Consider the following 10,784-nt stretch of genomic DNA (forward strand, 5'->3'; position numbering starts at 1 on the left):
GCAGACACTTGCATTGATATCGATCAGTAAAAGATCGATCAACGGTCACAGTCGAGTGGGGAGACAAAGGAAATTGGAAAGGGATGTATTTAGTTTTAAATCAAATTCTTGATATAATTTTTTATTGGTACTCATTATAGTACATGTATAACTTGATTATCAGTAACACCCCCCCCCCCCCTCACTTAGAGACAAAATACAAATAATCGAAATGCAGAATAACAGAACACTCACATAGAAGAATCAAAATTCACTTTCACGTCCCTTTTTATAAGCTACATAGAGATTTTATTTCTAGTTCAGTTATCAAATTATACGAAATTTGATGTTATTTTGTTACTTGTGGGAACAATACACAAAACACGTCACATTGCTTCTTTATAGAGTTATCCTTGCCATTCCCGGATTATAACACTAGCTTGATTATGTTTCTTTTTCATGTTAGTGTCTGATAAAAAAAAATCTTAAAAGATATACCTAACAAACTGCTGACATGAATTGCGAGACGATACATCTAGTCATCTACTAAGACAAAAACTGCATTAAAATAGATAAAGATTTTCTTTAGAACTCCTCCCTTTGTTTACATGTTACACAGCCGTAGGTAAGATATTTGATATATTTCGGTGACAAAGATAATTTTATCACTTCCTTTGGATACATTAACTCTCTGGGGCATTTCCTTCGCAATTCTGTGCATTTGTCCTTGTAGTAACGATAAAATACTTTTGTTTTTTTTCTGGAACGGATTATCATCATAGACGTACGTTGAATCTTTAAAATTTAGCGATAGTGTGCACCGTTTTCACAGAGGTGATATTTGACAGGACGCTCCTCCAGCCCCGATGAACATCTATTGGAATACTTAACATATTTCTTATGAAATATATTACTAATCTGGATAAAATCCTTTTAAAAATACTCACTTACTCCAAGATTAACAATAGTGTACATGTAGTTAATATGTACATTCGTTTTTTATACAGATAAATATAAATATAATTATGTATAGAGTAATCTTTTTTTTTCATTTCAATTGGAATGCCTTAAAAATGTATTAGGAAAACAATTTCTGGAAAAAAAAAAATTAACGAGTTAAACCATCGATTATGGAGCGGAAAGGGGGGGGGGTGTCTTGTCCACAAGTAATGCAAGATCGTGTTTGTATTTCTTACAGAACTGGGAACAGATAGACAATAAAAATGGTTGATTGTATCATGTTTCACTTAAATTTTTGTAGAAAATGCCGAAAGCGTACACAACTGTATACGTTTTTTAAGCCTTATAAACTTTGTCAACATAATTATCTAAAATTCCTTGTAAATTATAAATTAAACCCGATTTTACCTGAAAACACTAATGTCAATATTCCAGCATGATAAATGTATAAATTATTGATAAGTGTAAATACATGTAAGAATTTTTCCATTCCCAGCTGCGGACCTTCAATACGTAAATGTAGGTCGGCAGTGGCAGATTTAGAAGTGTACCGTCATATATAAAACACTTCTTGATTCTGCGATAAAACACTAGAATCCTTTCTGACATGATTAATTTTGTCAAATAAAAATCTGCAACAATACAGTGACAAGGATAACAAGTTTTGAAAAGAAATGTTCAAATGGTGACTGCTATACGCCAAGCTTCCCATCTACCTCCCCCCTTCCCCCGCCCCAATCATTAGCTATTGTCTTTTGACATTCATGAATCCCAGACATATATAAATTGAAAACGAATAAAACAGACTTAAGAAAGCTGATGATTTTCAATAAAAATGTTAAAAAATAATCTTTTGTTGTAGTCAAATAAAGTCAATGTTCACTATGAAGGAGACGCGCGTTTTAATTGGAGGTACATGTAGGGTTAAATGTAAATTGATTGTCTGAACCATCTCAACTTATGTCGTTAAATTACTTTTTCACGCTGTAAATATTGATTGAATATTTATTATAGTTGCAAAGACTGAAGAATTTGTTTCAAGTACATCTTTTCAACATGACTGCTCATTGTGACGTCATTTTTTTCAATGCATTGCGTCACTAATTTACATGTAATGTCCCATAGTAAATTTCACTGAGAAAGGTTCGTATGGTGTTCATTTGCATAAATAACTGTATTAAATTATTTTTTTCAAATGCAGAATCGAATTTAAAAGACAATAAAAAGTAATAAAGCCTTCAGATATAGAATTAAACAATTAATTTCTTTAAAAATATAGATTTTATTGTGGAGAAAAGGTGACGTCTGTCCAAAATTGTAGCACTTTTTACTTCAATTTTTTTGTAAAAACGGACGTGGCCGCACGTTTGTAAGGTTATTTTTTCTCTTTAATATTAAAAATCGTAGTGTATTTGTTCTTTCTGCAAAGTTTCGCAGACATACTCGGATGCGGCCATATCGAAATATAGACTTGAAGAGGAGGAAAACGTCCAAAAAGGGGAATTCCGGAATATTAGACCGGTTTTGAACGTTATATAAATGAAAGGGCACGTGAGTTGAGAAAAATTTATTCCTATTTCACACACAGGGAAACCTTAACAGTTAATTGATGCAATTGATAGAATGTAATCGTGCGTCTTAATTTTTGCCGATTTTACAGGGCCGTAAATCGGTCTTAACGTACCCAGCTCTTTAATAGCTATCCAAGTTATACTGGTATAACCTGGGTTGGAACAGTTTACGCTTTTTTATAAACCGCTTCGCGGTTTACAGAGCGTAAAATGCCCCAACCCAGGTTATACAGTATAACTTGGGTAGCTATTAAATTCATTCCTTAAATAATTTAATTTCGGCTGTAACTCGTAATTTGATTGGATAAAAAGAAATTAGACTATATCGTATAACCTGGGTTGCCTACGTCACAATGACTTACGTCAGAAACGTATCAATCCGCTTGACGTTACATTTAAAATACGTACAAATTGAAGGCTTTTTTGAAGGAGAAATTGTCTTTTTTTTTTTTTTTTTTTTTTTACACTTAATAATGAAAAATTAAATTATAAGGAATGAATTTAATAGCTACCCAAGTTATACTGGTATAACCTGGGTTGGGACAGTTTACGCATTTTTATAAACCGCTTCTCGGTTTATACAGCGTAAACTGCCCCAACCCAGGTTATACCAGTATAACTTGGGTAGTTATTAAATTCATTCCTTAATTAATTCTTATTTGTTTCCGTATGTTTTACTAGAAAATACATGTATATCATGTGTTGATTGAGTTGAATGGCTTATTTTTAGGCCAGACTTAGCTAAAAATAGATTTTACGATTTATATATAATCTTTGCCTAGTAGTATACTTTTGTTATTGCTATTTTCATTGACTTGCCGAATTTATTCTCTTTATTAATGAAAAAACACTTTCACTATTTCAAATTATTTTTTTGTAAGCGTTTTTAAAGAAAGCATGCATAAAACCCGAGTGACTACCTTAGATTTGCTTAAAATTAAATCGAAACAATTATTAGCATATTTCTTAAAACAAGTACATTGGAGGTCCGAAGATCGGACTACATATAAGTGTTATTCTTTACCAGCATCGCCAGTGATGTATGAAATTGATGCCAGAAAACTATGCGTGGTCTTTCTGCTAGTCATACCCAATGGCGATTTGACACTTTCTTACACATGTACATCACGTATCATGCTTTCAATTGGCAAGAAAATACATTTCTTACTTGTATCTTGTTTTTCTTAAAACAGACTCAAAAACAAACGATAAATGAATCACAATTTTCGATATTTTCAAAAATGTTAGGTCCTTCTTTAAATACTGAATTCGACTACGGAATGTTCCATCTACTTGACTTATACATAGGGCTAACAGCGGATGTGACCGGTCGACAGGGGATGCATACTCCTCCTAGACACCAGATCCACCTCATGAATTGCCGGGGGTCCGCGTTTTATGCTTTATTCACCAATTTATATTGTATATATACATGTACCATGTGCAAAAGATGAAAATAATTATTGATAAATGCACAATTTTTTCTTAAAAGATTTAAGATTATTCAAATCTAAACTCTTAATGATTTGAATATAAAAGAATACTAATTAAAATAATGAAAGCAAACAGCATACATATAAAATAGAAATAGATACTTTAGGAATCAGTTATAATAGAAGTCTTATTATTCTAAAAATTAAAAGACTTGATCTCTGATATTTCTTTTAAAATGCATTCAGGTTAGTCAAATACACAATTCAAAAAACGACAAATTTTTAGAAGCCTGGATTTTAGTGTAAATAACATTAAAAATCTTGATTCAAAGAGCCAGCTCACATTGTGGATTTGCAGATCTTCAGATCAAAAGAGACCCAAAGCGCCGAGTTCGATATGATGATCTGTGTCTGTCAAGAAAACGAGACTTAATCATATAACCCTCCGTTATAAAGCATGATAAAATAATAAAAGAAAATTTTGGGGTCGATTATGTAACGTTAAACTCATTGTGTTTTGATACGCAAGAAAAAAAGTGTACCTCTTACTACGTCTTCAGTATCAGAGAGCGATGAAATTTACAATGTGATGATCCGGAAACTCGGATCTCACTGTCAAATCAAAAAAGAAATTAAATGATACGAAGATTAACACTTACCTAGGATAATTCAAGTTAATCCGACTCGAGGCTAGGTTATGAGCTAAGTAATGTTATGGAAATGAATAGAGTAAATGCAAGAAAGATAACTCAAACGATCTTGCTTTGATTTCGGCTTTCGGTTAATGTCGTAATTTTCCGCAACTCCAGTTGATTCAAGGCAGTATTGTTTGATTAATCAATCAAATTATAATCGTTTACATTGAATAATTATGCATTTCTCTATTTTTTTTCATAGTCAAAAGCTTCCAAACGCAATATTATTGTCTGTTGATTTATTCTATCGAAATAACTTTTTAAACATTTTCTATAAATAATAAGTCTTCTGTATTTTCCTTTGGATGACGTAGTATGCTTATTTCTTCTTAACAGCTCATTTCTTATTCTATCGTAAATGCACCAAAACTTTCATTCGGATAGTTCCATTTAAACAATCAATTCATTTATTTGGTATGAGAAGGAAAAGAGTGGGAAAAATCAATTAATACTTTTCAATTACATTTCATGTTTTAGAATCATTAAAAAATGAAATTGCTGAAAATCGGGCTGCGAGAAACATGATTGTGATCTAACTTGATCTGAAATCTTCGCTGCCGAATCTCAACGCTGATCACGAATCACCTTAAATATGTTTACGTTTTTCAATGTTCTAGCAAATATCGATATATCGATATTAACCTATTATATGTATGGAAAAATGATGGTAAGGCAAAATGCAAATGTATTAAAAATATTATAAGTATAAAAAAAGAAAGAAAATATGTGCAGAGACAGTATATTTAGAACCTCACAACACAAACTTTTGTACGGTGTTGAATGAATTTAACCCTTCGATGCAAATGAACAAAATACATTTTATGTGCTTAGATATCCATGAAAAGTACACTATAAATTTTATTTATTTAATAAGCAGTGTAACCCTTTTAAAAGGGCCTTGACACAGTTGCATTGTCGTTTTTGTGTACGATACAATTTTAAATTTATATTTTTATAACATAAAATAACTCAGGGTGAATAACTCTATTCGTTAACTTAACTTGATAGGCGAATCTAAATATTCTATTATTTTGGAAATCAACCCTTTTTTCGTCAAGGCCTCCAATTAAATGGAATTGGATATTATCTTGGAAAGGTGTATCTCAGACAAATGGCCAACTTTAAATTCTATATGAATAAGCCTGGCAATAGTATGGGCACGACTATTATAATTATTTCAAATCAAATGCAAATACAATGTGTGCAATGAGCCAACAATATAAGGATGCCCCAAACAGATGCATATATACATTGTAACTTTTACATTCAAATTTGAAGCTACTCATACAACTATGTAGCTAGGAGGTCCTATAAGCAATATGTATTGATTAGGTGCAAGAAATAATTTGTATTCAGATTGATATAAAATTGAAGATCTACAAAATATAGGTACTGTGAGCAATCAGCTCACTAAATGACACCCCCGCCTCAAATAAAAGCTGACTTTAAACGGGTATGTTGAAATCCTTGTTTCATATGAAACATGATAGACAAAATACGACCCAACGCTTTGTTATATTTATGCAAAAGATCATTATAACGATCATAGATTTTGCATTTAAAAAAGCTGACTTTAACCTTTTTTTTTTAATCTTTGTTACATCAACTTATTTGTCAGTACATGTACCTTGCCTCGGTTTGAAATTGATCGTATTAAGAACATGCTCTTGTGAATCAAATCAGTTGGGAGACTTAAACACCATTTGCTTTTGATATTTAAATATTTGTGCATAAATGAGGGAAGCTGACGATGAAAACCTTACCCATTCCGATCGTCATAGAGTTTAGTTATTATATGGCCATACTCGTCTTTAGCCAATAAAACACCCGAAATGAAATAGATTATTGCAGACTATGTAGCATCCTTTATAATCGAGTCAACATATGTATAAAAATCGCATTTTAAATTCGATTTAATACATCTAAAACCATTTTTTTCTTGAATACATTAATAATAAAGAATCATCATCACATTCCGAATACATGACATAATAAAAAATCTAATAGAACTGTTTTGTAACCTGAATTTTTATTGGCACTGCACTGAAGTTTGAGACAGTTCAAAGAGCATGGTTGGGATTAAAAAATCTTATTGTGACATCATAATAAAACAACTTTAAAACACAACGTTTCGTGACTTATATCAAATTCAAACTCAGAAAAATAAGACGTAAACATGTAATGATATGTATAAATTGCATTACAATGGAGAAAAATATCTGCTTTCTTACGCTGGCGCGTCTTTCGGTAAAATTCAGTTTGCGACACTCAAATCAGCATTCACGGTCGGAAATGAAAAAGAGAAGATAGTTATTCCCTAAATTAAGCATTCTGATATCTTTATCAACAAAAGGTGTTTTTTGTTTTTAATTATAAAAAACGAATTAGTTCCGTTCCGTTCTGCAAAATACATAATATCACTGTGGATTATTTCGGATTGAATGGATAAAAAAAATGATCAATATTACTTTCCTTCTGTATCCCCCCCCCCCCCCATAATTTTGTTGTTAGTGAAAAACTGAAATTTTAGGTCTCCTTTTGAGTGCATTGTGAGAAAAAGATATTTCACTTCCTTGTAATTCCAGACACGAAAAGAATGTGGTCAAATATGATAAAAACCTTCCTTATCATTAGAGCACATAACTTATCTCCGATTATTCATTAGTAGTTTTCTAAAATATTATATAATGTGACAACATCTTCATAGCAGAGATATCCGTGTAGATATTGGTATTTTTGTGAACGAAGCACCGATATCCGTGTAATATTGGTATTTTCATGAGCGAAATGGAACCATTTGCGGTTTTTTCTCTTCCGTATCTTTGTTCATGTGTTATTATTATTATTATTATTATTATTATTATTATTTTGAAATTAATATACAGATAGATAAATAAAAAAATATAAATAGATGCAGAATGACTGTTAGAATAAATGCTCATGGTGCATTTAAAGATTAAGATATTTTCCAAAATATCTTCTGTAGAACTTTAGACTTTGTCGATTAGAAATGACATTAGCCTTACAGGTCTATGCTTGATATTTGATGTTTAATTCGACGTAATTATTTTTCGTACAAAGTCACTCATTCCTACTTTATATGGGATTTCGTTTTGAAATAAATAATATAACAGCAGGGATGTCACTTTTATTGTTTAAAAAGATTAGATTTATTGAAAACGATATGATTTTTGCAATGTATGATATTTAATATCTTAAGCTCCCCTTAGTCTCATTCCACTCCGCGTAAAATTAAAGTCACAGTGAGATTTGTATTTTGCAAAACGGAATAGAATCGACAAATGACATGTTGTCATCCGACAACTTCTTTTGCTAGGTTGGAATGCCTTAAACAATATATATATATATATATATATATATATGGTTGTGCCATTTAGGAGACCGCTCATATTTATATATTGGCATTAAGTAGCCTCGTAGAATAAGTGGACCAAAACCGGTCGCCTTAACATTTTGACCCTCTCTGAACAGAAAATTAATGACTTTTTAATATTAAATTGACAATAGTTAATTTTAGCTTAGTATATTTTTGTCCCTTAAATACAAAAAACATGCCAAAATTTTATGATTATAGAAATTTTTAAATTTAAATTTCAAGCAACGTATATATTGGTATTATTATATATCGTCATTATGTAGACCAGCTAAAACTTGCAAAATTAAATAAGATCTGCTATATATGTCTTATTTCTCCTAGTATTTAGTTTTAGATATTGTTCTCCCACTAATTTTGGGTATGTACAATTTGCTAAATAGAATAAAACTTTTTACGAGAAAATGAGCTTTAGAGTTTCGTGTTCATCAACTTCAAGGTTTTCGTGCGCAATGCATTCCGAAATTTTTCGGAAATCCTCGGTATCCTTTACGACCTTCGGAGAAATAGGAGTCAGACAAAATTTTGGTAAGTAATAACAAATTATGATTTTTTAAAAATACTTATTCATGATATATTGACTATATATTATGCACCCAATATCTTGCGGTTAACGTCTGGTATTTATTCATTGATAAAGACTTACGTATACTTATTAGCATGGAGGAAATTCGAATTGTAGTTTACCAACAGCGTGGTTTCAACAGATCGTTTGTTTGTTTTGAACATATTTTATTGACATAAGCAAATGGATCGGAAACAAGTTCTTACAATTTACTTGTTCCTAACAATTGATTACATGTACTTGAACAAAATAATTGTAATCTCTGCTTATTCATAAATATATACTGAATAGCATAATATTAGGCTGGTGGTATCGTTCTTGCGGAGATAAATTAAATATTCGATAATTTACCTGAAATACTAACTCTAATTTCCTATTATATGTGGGGTAGGGTTGGGTTGGAAATGGGAGTAAGGTGTTTCTAGGATCAAACTTTTTTCACAGCCTAATCCAACCAGCCTTTCCTGAACAATTTTAATAGTAAAAGATTAATTGGGGGAGGGGAGGAGCCCCCCCCCCCCCCTCCAACCACGATACCACATCTCTGATGTCTATGGCAGCGGATACATACATGCATATATGTACATACAAATTTATGTATCTGGCAGCATCCCCCTTAGATTTCTTGTACATAAAACATAAAGTTGATTTGGACAAGCCCAATATAGCAACAATTTTGAAATATCTTCAAAAATAAAGAGGAATTAAGGGCTACAAACTGCTAAAAAATTCAAAGGGACCAGATTAATATTTTTGATCGGGTTAGAAGTGGGGTTTGGGTGCAGGATGTGTGGAAATATTTTGTGGTGTATATTCCATATAGGCAAAAAGGCTGTAGGCTACACATAATTTTTTTTAAGGATAGAAATTTGGTTGAAAAGGGGGGGGGGGGAGTTGATGATAAATGTTATCTATTAATTTCATTTTGTTGCAAATGCCAAAAAAAGAAGCATTTTTGACAATGCGCATTTTTGTACCCATACTTACAGTCTAACTTTCTGTTTAATGACAAAAATATTCCTATAACTGGAAATAAAAAATAAGCCAAAATTCAAGTATTATATTAGGTCTGCATCAGCCTCCTTGCTTACCCATTATTTGCGCCTCAAGTTAAATCTGTGACGTCGACATCACACTAGCCGACACATTACATGTAGTAGAAAGTAATAATATTATTATACGCCAATGATATTCTAAACAATCTATTACACTGTACCTTTTGGCATGAATGGAGGATTAATTATAACAGGTTATATCAGAGATGAGCATATCAGTTAATATTTATATGTATTACACTTTTCCATGATTGAGTAACAAAAGATATACTGTATAATTCTTGCAATATTTTTTCTATAATAGTAGACTCAGTTAACATCACCACCGTTAAAGAGTTTCGATCTACAGCACTGCTAATTTAATTTCTCAGATTTTATTAGAGATCTACAAGTACCTTTACAGGTCACTTAATTAGTACATGTATCTCAAATTTAATTGGGCAAATGAGAATTTTGTCTTTAACAACTTAAATGACTCAAAAATGTATTACATGTTCAACATGTTCAAGGCAAATGATTTCCTTTATTATGAATTTATTCTAATTTTATGGGAGAATATATTTATAATTATGAAAGTACTAGTAAATCAGTCTACACATAAGTAAGAATTACTCAACTATTTGAATTACTTTGCAGAATTTATTGCATTGTCTTTATTACTTAACAATCATGTAAAACTTTATTTCATGGCCGTAGGAACGGGGGGGGGGGGGTGCTCCCAATAATTTTGCCGAAATATAGAATACTAAAGAAAACATAGCTACTATATGCTTGTGCCCCCTCAATAAAAACGCCTGATGACCTTTTTTTTTTAAGCTTGTCAAGGAATTTTTGGTTGTTAGTGCCCCCCAAAGAAAATGCATGGCTGTCCCCCCTCCCCCAAACTGAAATTGCTTCTTACGGGCCTGTATTTATTGATTTTTTTTTAAATGTTTCATTTATTTATAAACCTATTAAGTGTTTCATTTTGAAAAGAAATATTAGAAGATAATCATAATTTCAGAAAGAAGTTGAAATTAAATAATAAAAGAGACCCTAAGAAAAATTGCTTGTTGTCATTGTCAAGCTTGAACAAGTCCTGATTCATATGAAACAGATCCTGATCAATTTAAGCATTTTTTTTTTTTTTTTT

This window comes from Saccostrea echinata, unplaced genomic scaffold (assembly GCF_033153115.1).
Source record: "Saccostrea echinata isolate AGI-Se365-2 ecotype Australia unplaced genomic scaffold, CSIRO_AGI_Sech_v1 ptg000058l, whole genome shotgun sequence".
Taxonomy (NCBI): Eukaryota; Metazoa; Mollusca; class Bivalvia; order Ostreida; family Ostreidae; genus Saccostrea; species Saccostrea echinata.